We start from the raw sequence: 15,537 nt of genomic DNA on the forward strand, positions 1-15,537 counted from the left end.
GACGATTAGAGACAGCTATCGTAATGGAATAAGACATCACGTAAAAGGTGCAGGAACAAGAAAGATAACGTAGTGACCACATTCCTTGTTGTTTGACTAAATACCCCCTGTTTCATTCTAAAAAACATTTTTATATATGAAGTGAAGAGCACAAAGAATACTCCCGATGCAAATTGATGAAATTTTCTATTGCTGTCTGAAGAAAATAATAAAGATAAACTACTTTGAAGTACTCACAATAGTACAATATTCAAAATTAATTTCAAAATATTTAAACAACGTTTCACAGGTAGCAGACGTGAAGTGAAGGGGAAGTTAGTGCTTTAAACCCTTCAACCACAGTAGCGTGTGAAATAAATGTCGTGCTTCAATAGCATATCTTGAAATTTCATCACCAGAAAAATATCAGAAGCTGATGAAGCTAATGAAAGCACAATCCTAATTCTACATGGCATTATTTATTACAAGCAAATTCTGAAAAACATTGGTCCACTTTATTATTACACTTCATACTCAACAAATCTTAATACAATACTTTAAAAAGAGAGATGAAGAGGTTTGGATTCGAACCCGCGACGTCCAATTCCCTGAAAAAAATCAGAACCTCAGACATGGACATTGTACCAAAAGCTCTACAGAATCACTGGAATCAAACATCTAGAAATTTCTACGATCCTAGTAGCACTGCACTTGTCACCAACGAAGTGGGAACACTGGCGCAACTTCTCTTTGCGGCTCAGTAGAACATGATGGTACCTAGGTAATATCTCAAGATTCGGGTTGAGTCGTACTTCGTTCCTCCACTCTTTCTCCATCTGTGAAGTCCGTTGACATCCACGTGTTTGTTCACCCGCGCTTCTGGTAGTCCAACTAGTATTACAACTTTTAAATAAGAACACAGAGATATATTCTGACTATAATTTATTAGAATAACGCACACGCGTATATACTTGTAGCTTAAGACAAAATAAAATAAAACACAGTTTAGACCGGTTACAGCGAGAGATGCGTAAGCCTAATTTTTGGTTACGCGAAGCACCTCTTTATGCGCATCGTTTTACAGAAAACTGCCAACACCTCAGTCAGGAAAACGTTACTTCTCTACCCTGACTCAGTGGTAAAAGCTACTATATTTTTTTAAAACTGGAAAATTGATACAAATGATGTATATATTTGAACATGAAAAGTATATTCATCTCGCACAGTGAATTTTGATAAGTGATGCCAACAATGCAAGACGGCAACGCGTAATCTTCTCACTCCACAAAAATTTAAAAATTAACAATGGCTTTCGAAATAAAGAGAGAAAAAATTGTGTCTGCCAAATACATGAAACTAAGATTAAATATCATGAATTTCACTTAAAAAAGTAGTGGGAAAGTATATAGGATAAACCCACAAAAGGAAGAGCTCCCCCCAAGCAGAATTGTCTACACTTAAACCTAGCTCAACATGCCCATATGAGCTTTTTGCTCAAGTGTAGCACCCCCTCTAATCCAAGAATTTTGTAAAAAAGCTCTCTCAGAAAGGAAGAGCCTCTCAGATTGATGTGTCTATACTTACAAAAAGGCACTTCTGTGAGATTGTTGTCCATAAACTTGTCAAAATTGGCCACACTCAAAACTAGGCCAAGACACACACACATACACACCTATATACACACATATTTACTTCCTGTTTAAGTTCAATTGGACCTCAACCTCAACTTGCATATCCAATATTAAAACAATGTAATATGCAGAGACCCTCTAGAATTGCTCCGTGACTCTCTCATTTCTCACATCATAAACATATGATTTTTCTCCTATGAGAATAACACTACATATGGTGTCATCAGGTAATGCCTCATGAAATTCACAGATAATTTTAATGTTTGTCCTGTCATTCACCACAACTTGTTTCCTTTTTGAAGCATTGATTACAAACATGGGTCTCTGTGCCTTGAATTCATCTGGTGTGTAATACATATCCGTATTGCCAGTAGTGACTCTCTTGAAAGCCGAAAATGCCTCATATAATTTGAGGAAATCATTCTTGGACATGTCTAAATTATAATTCTCTCTGGGAAAGACCTCATTTCTGCCATTTTTAAGATATATGTTCTTGATGTTGCAGCTATCAAATTTACTTGAATTTTTTTCCTGATTGTTGTGTCTCCCAGTCTGAAACAGTACCACCACAAAATCAGGCATGTCAAATTGAATACTGGAGAATGAATTTGTAGCATCAAACTCATAATATGTACCAGATGCGGGCTTCTGTACGCATTGATATGTATAAAATTGTAGAGGAATCTGTGGATTTTTTAGAATATCAGCTTTGTATTTAAGACCATAACTGGCCTCATACTCAACAACAGGGATTCTTAACTCCATAGTCTGAATAATGCATTTGCCTGCATCTGGTAGGGTATTAGGCAGAGCTTCTCCTGTAGAGTTTATTGCACTGTACCTCATCAAGGCATTATTATCATTTGCAGCTCTTCTAAATGTGATTCTTAACCCACCCTTCCACATAATTTCTTTGTAATCCGAGAAGAATCCTGGCAATAGGCGCATCGGGAACAGCACTGTGTGGTTCTTAGATAATATCTTATCACCAGCCTCGAATCCTCCTATTTTGTAGTATGAAGCCTCGGTTTTGGATAATTTTAATGTGGCCAAAGCTGTGGAGGTAATGCCGGGATAATCCACTCTGTTTATAACAACGCCATGCTTTCTGATCTCAATTTCAGAGAATAGATGTGGCACAAAATTGTCTACCAATCTTATATTAGAATTTGCCGGATAATCTGTACCATCGAGCTTTACAACATCAAATTTGATGTATAGATCTGCTCTGTGAGGGTGTATAAATCCATCCCCTACATCAAGATCAACCTCAATTTCTGTGTTGGGTTGATTTAAATTTGCAAATGTCCTCCTGTTTGGAGGGAATGATTGTAGCTCATAACTCTCAATATTTTCCATTGTATGTATTTTTATTTAAATGTTAATCTCTATGATTGCAGTTGTTGTGGCTCCAGCAAAATCAACTAATTCTTCTTTTTCATTAGTGACCATCAATTCAATATTATCTATTCTGTTATGACACACAGGAAAATATAATGTTGGGGATGGATTGTAGATAATGGGCTCCATGAATTCAGAATTAGGTTTGAATGTTGCAATGATGCCTGTTTGTTTGTGAGTGCCTATGCCATTTGATTTGGTGATCATACCCTCAGCCACATTACAGTGAATATTCAGAGTCTCTATGGCTAAGAATTTAGGTATATTCATAGCAGTGTGTTTGATGCCTGGTTCAAGTTTTGTGTTGTTCTCAAAGCCTAACAGCTCTCCAATAGTAGCCAGATCCACTGTTTCTGTGGCAGATACAATCTCTACTCTGTGAGTGACAGAATTTTGACTTAAAACTACACCTCTGGGTAATTGAGCATTTAGAGTGGAGAGATTATACTGCCCTGGAGTGATGACAATTTTTTCATCCCCAACTGCAATTGTATTGTTGTGGTGTGTAATATTGGGGATTAGGTACATGCCATAAAATGCTCTGAGAGCTATTGTTTTGGGATACACTATGTCATCATGCAATTTGAGTTTCAATATTGAATTTTGGCTGGTGAGATGGAATACCCCCATGATGTTTCAAATACCACAAGGCTTTTTGAAAATCTTCAATTGATGGTTTATTTATTTGAGACATATATCTAAGAACAGATAAACACAAATGTCCACAATTAACATCTTTGAAGTTTTGAACACGGGCATTATTGTAATAAAGATTAGATGAATTTAGATATTTTATTAAATTTTCAGGTGGAACACCTCCAAATGAATCAAACACAAATGCCTCATTTTTTAAATATTTAAGATAGCAGATCCAGTGAGTGCCCTGATTTTTGTACTCATCCAAATTAACAATGCCACACTCTTTGTTGAGTGGTTGTTCCGGTAAAGAATCAGACATGTACACACCTCTAAAATGTTTGATGCCCAGTGGCTTGATTAAAGCTTCAATATCTTGGTTTGTAAGCGGCTCTTGTTTTTTTTAAACTTATTCATGGCTCTCTTAACACCTTTGCCTTGTTTCTCTATTGCCAGGTTATGGCGCTTCTGCTCATCTAATTCTGCCCTATTTTTCTTGGCATCTATTACTGTTTTTGCTATGGCAGCTGAACCCCCAGCCAAGCTCCCAACAGCCCCGAGAGCAGCTAAGATGGCAGGGATGGTAAATATAAATCCCCCCACATGTGATTTTTTTCTTGATTGCTGTAATTTTTTTAATTGGGGGGTGCTAAGCAACAATTTCATACCATGACCCTTTGCAATACAAGAATTTTTTTTCTTGCGCTGCTTCTTGGTCAAAAGACTGTCAATAGTTTTAAGAGATTTGAGACCTGCATAAGGAATTTGATACATAACACCCTTGGCCTTCATTGTAGGTTTATTATATACATATTCACAACCCCCACCCCAATTTTTGTTTGGTATTCATAGCTATGGTGGTTCCCAATGCTGCTATTTTTTCACTTAAAGAAGCATCTTTGCTTACAAATCTGCCAAATGCAGCCTCTTCTAATTTCTTGTCTGCAACATGTCTCTTGTCAAGATCAGAATGTGTGTTGTATGCTATGTCATGGTCTCTACAAGCAGCATCTAGGGGATTAACACCAGGATCCCCTCTGTTTAATCTATGATCCAGTTTTGTGCCTGGACCACAATACTGATAGCCTGGAATATGCAGTTCAAATGGCAACTTGTTTATAATGTCATTAACAAGGCCCCGACCCTCAGAAATATTCCAAAATTTAGGTGGTAGAGTATTAATAATTTTTATGAGATATCCAATCCCCTTAGTGTCATTCACTATAAAATTAGACAATTTGGTGCTTATCATATCCATAATTCCAACCTTTTCATTGTAAAAATTGTGGTTCCCAGCATTTTCCTCCCCAGCTATCACCAATAACCTATCTACAAGTTTCCTGACATCATCAACCCACACAAATTCTTTGGGCAGGGTGTTGTATTGTTTGATTCCACTGCCAGTCTTGATCTGTGACCATATGGGCTTGATTAAATTGTTGTATTTTGCCCCACTGCTAGACTTGACTCTTTTTTGTGTGGGATCATTGTTCTGGTATAGAGCATCTGATTTTATTAATATTTCTTTGTAATCCTCATAATCCTGATCTGTATAGCTGCCAGGTCTTTTCCTAGTCATCAGTTCCCACAATCCAGGTGTGCCGGTGTACTTAACAAAAGCACCTTTTTCTCCAAGTCGAGATTCTGAATATACAATTATATCATCTCCCATAAATGTTACTCTGAAATTGCCAATTCTATGAATGATGCTGCCATCAAGCTCTGTGTCAGCATATAAGCCAAAAACCTCATCTTTATTGTCTTTAGGTGTGGTTAAATATTTTTGAGCAAGAAGACCCAATTCAATAGGATCTTGACTAGCCTCAATTCTTCTAGGAGGACTAGGTGTATGAATACTTGAAAGTGGGGTGAATGGATAATCTAATATGTTCCTTGCAGCTACAGGTACAAGCTCTGTGAGCAAATTTTGATTTTGCTCTGTAACAGTTTTGATATTCTTACCTAAATTATTAATAGCATCAATTACAGGCTGTTCTGTTTGTTTGTGTTTTTCATAAATTCCACGGTTCTCTGATTTCCATCCCTTAAATCTTTTTACAAGATAATCTCTTAACTTAAGATCATCAACGATTGGCCTTTTCATGTTTATTTATATTTCAATGTCTAGAAAATTGTTGATTTTATTTCTGTATTTGCCACTATTGGGTGTTCTTGTCATATCAATTGTGACAAACCCATAACTGTCCTGGTTCCAGCACTTGCTGCAAAATTTAGAAAAATCATTGTAGCTCAAGTCCCCACCTACATATTCATCATGTATGTGTTTGAGGTTGGTATGGTCTTGATGAAATACACATATAAAATTGCTGTTGTCCCGGATCAGTTGCTTGGGTATTTTTGAAAAAGTCTGTGCCAGGTAGAAGCAATCAATGTTTTTGTGCCGGCCCTGTGTAAAAAAATTCCTAACCTTGTTTTGATTATCCAACATAATGTCATCAAACACAACAACAGAATTATCGTGACAGTCATGAAGTGGCTTAACATCTGGTTCAAAAGTGGCTATATCCAATCCATCATAAAGCTTCATCAGCTGCTGATATTTTAATTGTTCCAAGCTCTTAGAGAAGATATACAAGTGCCTGTTTTTCCAATCTAACCAGTTGGGTGCCAATAAAAAATTATCAACCATTAGTGTAGTTTTACCACAAGCAGATGGCCCAACAATAAGACACCTAATATTATCAGGTAGCAATTTGCCATTTCTTTTATTCTGCTGTTCAGGTTCTGGGAGCCTCTTTATAACATCCCAGGTGCTCATATTATTATTTTGTTTGCATCGATCCAGCTGTGTTCTGGAAGTCCTAGCCATTTGACAAGTAACTTGTTGCCTTTTCTGCGGATGATTTTTTCTATGAGATATGTGTCAGGCTGTTTAGTTTTGCTGAGCTCTTGTTCATAGAACCTGCCTTTGAGAATTTCTCCTCGGTGATCCTTTATTATATATGTGTTAAGGGTCCCGGGTTTAACTTGAACCACTGTAAATAATTCAGTGCTCCAGTTTCTTGTAAAGCCTCTCTTGAATAAGTGCTTATATTTGCTTATTCTTACTTGATCCCCCACCTTGTATTTGGCCTTTCTTGTTGTTGGCTGGTATCTAGGATAATAAACAGTCCTGATCAATTTTTGCTCATCAGATGAAGTTACTTCAGAGGGTTTCATGTTGATTGTGGAATGGACAGAATTGTTATATTTATGTAGAAGTTCTGGAAGAATATTAATCCATTTATAATTACCTTGGAGGGTAAATTGTTTATACATAAGATTTTTTAGGGTTCTGTTGAATCTCTCTACAATTGAGGCCTTGAGATCACTGTAACTCGAGTAATGTTTTATTGCCTGGCTTTTAATAAATTGTTGAAACACTGAATTATAAAATTCTTTGCCATTATCTGTTTGCAAATAGCGGGGTGATCTTCCACTCTGATTGATGATTGTTCTGATGGCTTCTGTAACACATTTTCCAGTCTTGGATTTGAGTGGCACAGCCCAGGCAAATTTTGAAAATGTGTCTATTACAGTGAGTAGATATTTGTAGCCCTTGTTGATTTCGTCTAAGTTTTTCAACTGCCCACTTGCCATTTCAATCAAGTCGCTTTGCCATAAATCATCTATGCCCTTTGTGACTACTGGGAGTCTCTTATAATTATGTCGGGCTTGTCTGTGTAATTCATCAACAACAATTTTTCTAGACATAATATGTAAACAAGAATATTGCAACTATGGGGTGTTCAGCAGCTGAGACTGCAGGATTTTCTAAATATAATTTGTCCCCTATTTGTATTTTAAATTCCAGAGTGCCATCATCTTCAGTATAGGCTGTTTCTAATGTATTGGGGTCTGTAAAATCCTCTAATTCTACACTGGTGATTTTTGGTTTGTTATCAGCATTTGTTATTGATAAGGTGGGGTAGTGGTGTGCCTGTGGCTGTAGCCAATATTTGATCTTGATTGGTCTCAATGTGCCCCCAACAAAAAACTGGTAATAAAATTGTGCAGGGGACAGCATATATATTTTGCCGCCTGGTGTAAATGGTGAATCATATTCTTTGTTGGGGATGCTGTACAATTCAAGAATTACTGTATGTTTAGGATTTTCAATTATGCCTGTTATTTCCTTTTCTGCTGTAAGCAATCTGCTTGTTACAGATTCAAAATGCTCATTGATGGTCCTAACAACATCATCATGGCCCGGCTTTATTTTTATGTCCACAGCAAGTTTCTTGTATTGTTGCACAATATCTTGAAGCTGGGTGGCAAAAACAGACAGAGCATTTGCTTGATTGGATTCCATGGTCCCTAGCTGCTGCTTGATATTAGCTACAATTTGTTGCAAATTTTCAACAACTGCCAATTTTGAATTTTGAGCAGTAAGATCATGGACCTGTCTTCTGATATCCTCAAACAAGGCATGCAGTTCATTAATATGTTGATTGGTTGGAAGAGTGGCCACTGCCTGAGTGAGTTGTTTGATCTCTGCTTGGATATTCTTGATATCTTCTGATTTCAATATCCTATTCACTGCTCTCTTAATATTTTTAAGTTCCTGTGATGTGGGCAAATTTGATACTGTATTTTGCAAAAATTCAAGTGCCAATTTCACATTGTGTAATTCAGAAGCATCGGCCACATTTTGCATAGCATTTTGGAGCAGGGCTATATCTGCCTGAGAGGGTGTGGATTGTTGTAAAATTTCAAGTTTTGTTTGGATATCATCTATCAAGTGATGAAAATGAGATAGTTCAGATTCAGTGTTGAGGTTTTCAAGCTTTGTGATTTGTTGCTGGACACTGACAAGGGTATCTACAATCCCGGGCAATCTGGATTCTAGTACATTTGCCAAATCACTTTGCACTGCTGCTATTGTACCTTCAAGATGGGTTATGGAACTTTGAATTTTTCCAAAATCTTCATATGTTTCAAGTTGCAGCTTGATGTTTGCAACACTCCGAGTTATTGCATTCAAAGCTTCAGAAGATGGCAAATTGTTCATAAAATTTTCAAGTGTCTCAATTTTTTCTTTAACCTCGGCTATGGCATTGTTCAGAGGGTCCAGATTAGGTATTTGGAGTGACTGAATCTGTTCTTTTAGAGTGGAAATCACTAGATCAAAATCTTCTTGTGATTTTATGCTTTTGACAATTGTTTGGAGCTGTGTCTGGACATTATTTATTTGCTCCTCTAATTGCTGTTTCAATTGCTCAGAGTTGTTAGCCTGGGTCTTAAATTTGGCTTGAAGAGCTGCAACAGCTTCTTCCAAACTTTGAAAATTATCCAATGTAGCCAGGTCAGTATATTTCTGAAGCAATAATTTGAGTTCAGAATCAATTTTAAGAAGAGGGTCCATGCATTGTGATTGCAAATTTGTAATTTCTAATTGAAGGCTGGCATTGAGTGTTGTTTGTAAAGCTTGTAAATCACTTCTTAATTTCTTGACTCTGACATCAAGCATCAGAATCTCATCACTGTGATCTTCATGTCTTGTATGGCCAAAAATATCATTAGGCATTTTGATTTAGTAGTTATTTATTATTGAATACCTGATTCTTAATTCTATAAAAAAGGGTATAAGCTTGTCATAAGATCCAGGAACCTCAATATATAAGCAGTCACCAGCAGAAACAGTATAAACAGTGCCAGAAACCATGTTTGAGTGCTTAATTCTGTAAATATTTTTCCCTACTGAAATCTTGACATCACCCTCAGGGGTTGTAATAAATTGCAATTGCCCACCTACAGGTAATTGGTAATGATTTAAATTATTGTTAAATATGTACAATATTTTGCCTGTTTCATCATCAACATCTGTAAATATGCTATTCAGGTGAATAATTAACAAGCCACTCAGTTTAGACTGCACATCAGGAGAGGGTTGTGGGGTTGGCAGCTCCATAATAGCCTGTTTTTTGAACCCAAATAAGTTCATAGGCATGTTTATTTATTTCAAATCATGCTCTGTGCTTGTGCATTGATTGTCATTTTTCAAATCACAATGACCCCATGGTAAAGTATGTATGCCACATGATAAAATGCATCTCTTATCATCATGTGGGTCCAGAGCCACTTTTCTTACAACATTTGAAGTCAATAAGTGATCCACACTCTGAATTCTGGATTCTGATGTTTTGATTGAACTCTGGGATTTGAGGCAATTTTTATAATCTTCAAATTGGAGCTCTTTGTCAACAGTCACTCTGCCAATGCCCTTGGCCTTTTTGACAACAGCATCACATGTTTTAAAACTGTACATCTTGGCACTTAACCCAGCATCACTTCACTCATCTTTTAACTTGCCGGGCACCTTTTTGTTGTGGTGGTGTTGAATTTTTGTATGTTCACTGGTGTCAAAATATTTAAACAATTCAGGCTGGGTCATATCTTGATAAACATCTTCTGTTTGAATATCAAGAACAAAACTATCCGTGTCCATGTATATCAGTTTTACTCTATCACCATAAAAAGGTTTAAGCACATCATAATACAATATTAACATATGTAATTTGGAAATATCCAATATTGCAGCCCCTACATAAATAGGTTTATCAAACTTAATCCTTGTTTTTTTCATGTTGAAAAGTGCCATATTTTCATCATAAATTCTTCTGTAATTGAAATTAGGCTTTGCAACCAATTTTTTGCTCCGGCTGGGGTCAGTAATTAATTTAACATCGGTATGTTTTCTGACATTTTCAATTGTTTTGCCATATACAGAATTCACCATCAATTTAAACAAGGTCTTATCAAATTCGCTCTTTGCAGATGTTCGAAGCTCCGTATTTGTATCAATGTATGGTTTCAACCATTCTGAGTGCCTGAACCTCAAAACTTTTCTAAGTTTGGTCACTTGAACACCATGTTTCATCAGGAACTGGAGGTTCTTGTAATATGTGACATAGCCCTGTTTTGACTCCAGTGTCATCATGAGCTTCTTCTGTTTAGAGCCAGGTGAGCACTGAACCTCGGGAATTGGGGGCAGATCAGAAAATTTGTTATGTAAATCATCAGGAATTGTCAGATCAACCTCTAAGAATAGTCCACACTCACTATCATCAAAGACCTGAAGATCCTCAATATTAAAATCTTCAACCCATTCAAGCCCTGCATATGGCAGTTTTTGCATCATTGCGTGACCATAGAGGCTGTTTGCATCCACATACAATATATAATTTGATGGCCGTGCTGGATCATAATCAGGCATATGTTTGTTATTTGCTCTGGCATATCTCTGAGAACATTGCACCATGCCCCCTCTTATACATTGCTCCATGAACAGATACATGTCTTGATCTTGGTTCAGTTCCAATTGCATTTCAGTGTTCAAAAACATTGCATCCCATGCTAGGCCCGGGGCACTGAAAAAATACACTGGGTCCAGTCCATAATTTTGCATACAAGATTTTCTGAATGTCTGCATTATATCAGCTAAGAGAGTCACATCAAGTTTCAAATATGCCATGTGATAATCACCAAATGTCCGGCATTTTAAATTGTTCCACATCAATTGGGCATGGTGATAATCATCATCAGTGATTCCAGATCCTCTGATTTTGCTGTAAAACTCTTCTTGTGGAGGCAGGGAGCACTCATCAAATTTAGAAAAATCTGTGACATAGTCATAAGGATATACACCCCTTCGCCTAATTAATTTCAGATCCTGATTTGGAAACAAGGCACGTGTGATTTTGAATTGATCATCAGATAATTGAGAGGCCAGTGTAGCCAGGCTAGCAGGTAAAAATCTGTAAGAATCAAGAAATCTCATGTGAATAGGAAATCCATTAACTTTAATTGTTTTGCTAATAGATATATATTTCTCATCATTTTCAGCTAAAATATTTAAATTCTGCTTCTCAAACCCCTCGTACCTGATCAGATGATGGAAATCATAATTGGATGCTCCATGGCAAAATATGGGGACAAATCTTGGTGTCTGGATCTTAATATTACAGCTATTACACAGGGCCATTAAGAATTTACCATCTGTATGAGAATGGTGTTTCACCTTGATATTTGTATCTGAAAATTTACAATCACATAGTGGGCATTTTTCTGCATTGTTGAAATCCTCAATCTGTTTCTCTGTTAAAAGCAACATACGTTTTGATTTTAATAAGATATTAGATGCTATGTCACGGCACTTATTTTCTATTCTATGTGCAAATTTTTTGATGGCATCTGCTCCCATGTATGAATATTCTTTACTAGCAACACCATCCTGTACAACCACATAACAAAAGCTGGAAGGTTCATGTAGCTGGTATGGTGTAATAGAAGATTCTTCAGGATCTGGATTGCAGAATGCAATAGATTTGAGGTTTGATTCAAAATCACAGACAATATATGCTGGGTGTTCCAACAAGGCTTCAAACTTTTTGAATTTGCAATTTTCACTTGGATTAGGCATCACCATATGAACAGGTTTATGGTTGCCACAATATTTCAGATGTTCAATTAACTTATTGTTTGCAATTCCTGCATTCACTTCCCGAACCCCCTTCACCGATTTTTGACCATCAAGTACAGTTAAACATCTTCTGCATATTCTGAATATTGTATTGGATTTGTCTAGTTGTGTTCTTACTAAAGCTTCAAGACTGTGTATCAGAGTGTAATGATATGTGCCATCCCCTTCAATTAAGAGCAAATTAATAGGAACAGCAGAATCATCGTCAAATGCACTGATTCTGAGAGGTTCTATCAAGCAATTGCCAGTGGAGCAAATATAAACATTAATAGATAATTGTTTGCCGTTCATATCCATGGCTTTTTTTTTCAAATTTATCAATATTCTGAACAGACATTGGATATTCTAAACCCTCCATTGCATCGTCAAAATCATATTCATGTTGTTTGTAATAACTTATTCTCTCAGGATGCCTTGAAACTGGAAACAAAGCAGCTAAAATACACCACAAAAAGCATTTCTGGTCGGTATTTTCAATATTAACCACGGCTCTTTTGTTTTTAATATTGTCAGGTAATGGCAAATATGTAGATCCTTGCAATGGGCTGAATTCAGAAATATTAACATATAACTTGTGAGGAGAGCCGCATAGGCTCCATCCAGACTCTTTTGCCGCAAATTCAGAGTGCTCAATATTCAATTGTTCTATCAAACTGCTTATTATTGTGTCTGAATTTGCATTTGAATATACCGGTACAGTTGCTGTTATGTGGGGCTGTGTAAATTTAGTGCCGTTTGGCTTCTTATATTGAGTATACAATTTGAGAGACTTATAAGAGCCATTTTGTGCATTTAAAATTGCCTGCAGATCAGAATTTATACTGTTCAAAAAATTCTCAATACCACATCTTGGCTCTGATACAAACCGGTGATCCCTAAGTTGGCCATTAAAACTGCTATGGATGGGTTCATAGCGTGGCTGCTTTGCTGCTCTGGCATTAAGAGGTGCTTCATGCTTCCTTTTCAGACCAGATGTAGATGGTTGTGGGGGCAATGTTGATGGCTGTGCAGAACAAGTATCTTTATGTGTATATTTGAAGTATTGCATATTATATTTTCTATTGCATTTGGGGCAAATTTTCGTGGGAGTTCTGTATTTGTCTGGGTTACAAATCTTTTGGTGTCTAGCCCAATTAGAGCTAAATATATTTTTATTGCATTGATTACAATATTTTTGATTCGGCATTTTTCTTGTTGTTTATTATATACAATTTCCTGGGATTCAATTCAAAACTTTATACTGAATAAAAAATATCAGTTGGGTTCAGCACTGTGCTTTGTGTGTGTGTGTGTGTGTGTGTGTGTGTATGTATGTATGTATGTATGTGTGTCAATATTTTTGGCTTTGGTATTTATATACAATTTCTTGGGGTTCAAATCAAAATTTTATGCTGGATAAGTTGGGTTCAGCAGTGTGATTTGTAATTCAATTTATACAAATCTGCAATTAAAAAATATAAGCAGCACTGGAACAATACAACCTTTCTCTTCAACAGCTCTTACAATACTGGCTGATATGCAATGCAAAATCTCTTTATATACCCTAGGCACGGACCGCATTGAAACAATAAGCCAATCAGAATATAACACATCATCACATTACGTCATAAGCAACCAATCAGAAAACGACACATCTGAAACAATAGGCCAATCAGAATATAACACGTAATCACATTACGTCATAAGCAACCAATCAGAAAACAACACGTATCTAATAATTTATTGGATGTTGCACAGCATGATGCAATACAGAAATAGGCCACAAGTGGACCGGAAGTAGGCAAACCGGAAGTGGACCGGAAGTGGACCGGAAGTAAACCGGAAGTAAACCGGAAGTGGACCGGAAGTAGACCGGAAGTAAACCGGATGTGGACCGGAAGTGGACCGGAAGTAGACCGGAAGTGGACCGGAAGTGGACCGGAAGTAAACCGGAAGTAAATATGTGTGTGTGGGTGTGGGTGGGTGTGGGTGTGGGTGGGTGGGTGTGGGTGGGTGTGGGTGTGTGTGTGTGGGTGAGTGTGGGTGTGTGTGGGTGGGTGGGTGTGGGTGGGTGTGGGTGGGTGTGTGTGGGTGGGTGTGTGTGGGTGGGTGGGTGTGGGTGGGTGGCATAGTTTTAAGTGTGGCCAAAAAAATATCAAGATGGGGCATATTTTTGACAGGATTATGGACAACAATCTCACAGAAGTGCCTTTTGTAAGTATAGGCACATCAATCCGAGGGGGCTCTTCCTTTCTCATGGAATCCATGAGGGCTTTTTTACAAAAATCTTGGATTAGGCAGGGTTCCACACTTGAGCAAAAAGCTCATATGGGCATGTTGAGCCTGTTTTAAGTGTAGCCAATTCTGCTTGAGGGGAGCTCTTCCTTTCGTGGGTTTATAATATTGTATTTTATACTACTTAAAAATTAATAACTTCGGCTTCACTAAACTTCCTTTACATTCTTTACAACGTTTAAAGGCGAATCCAACTATTGGTGTTGTGTTTACGAGGGTCACTATTTATATTTTGAGCCTTGGCAACACTGATTGAAGTTAGGCTCGATTTGACGTTTGCACGGAATCGTCTGGCATTATTGACCATAACGTACTTCAAATGTTTTGTCAATAGCTTCATTTGTGTTGTTTATGTTGCCTTGGAGATTGCGCGACAACCAAAAAAATGGAATTAACTCGTGAACATTTTCGTGCGATGATTTGTTACGATTTTCAAAGTGGATTATCAAGACAAGAGTGCATCGATCAACTTACTTCCACATTTGGCGATGAAGCCCCATCCTTTGCCACTGTGAAACGCTGGTATAACGAATTTAATCGTGGCCGCCATTCGCTCACCGACGAGATTCGCGAAGGTCGTCCAAAATCAGTTGTTGTTCAAGAAAACATTGATGCTGTGCAAAACCTAATACTGCAAGATCGTCATGTGACATACTGTGAGATTGAGGCAACCATAGGCATTAGTTCCACCAGCATATATAAAATATTACATGATCATTTAGATGTGAGAAAGGTATGTTCTCGTTGGATCCCACACAATTTGACAAAAACTCAAAAAGATGCTCGCGTCAATTGGTGCAAACAAATGCTCAATAAATACAATCGTGGTGCTTCAAAAGACGTATAAAAGATTGTAACAGGTGACGAATCATGGATATATGCATATGAGCCGGAACGTAAACAGCAGTCGACTGTTTCAAGATGAACCCAATCCAACAAAAGTTGTTCGCGCTCGAAGCACATCGAAACAAATGATCGCCTGTTTTTTCGGGAAAACTGGTCATGTGGCAACTGTGCCTTTAGAGGAACGTAGAACGGTCAACTCTGAATGGTACACAACAATTTGTTTGCCAGAGGTCTTCGGTCAAATACGGAAAAAAAACGAACGCCGTCGGATCATTCTTCATCAAGACA

The sequence above is a fragment of the Lepisma saccharinum genome, chromosome 19, assembly GCF_977018435.1.
Source record: "Lepisma saccharinum chromosome 19, izLepSacc3.1, whole genome shotgun sequence".
Lineage (NCBI taxonomy): Eukaryota > Metazoa > Arthropoda > Insecta > Zygentoma > Lepismatidae > Lepisma > Lepisma saccharinum.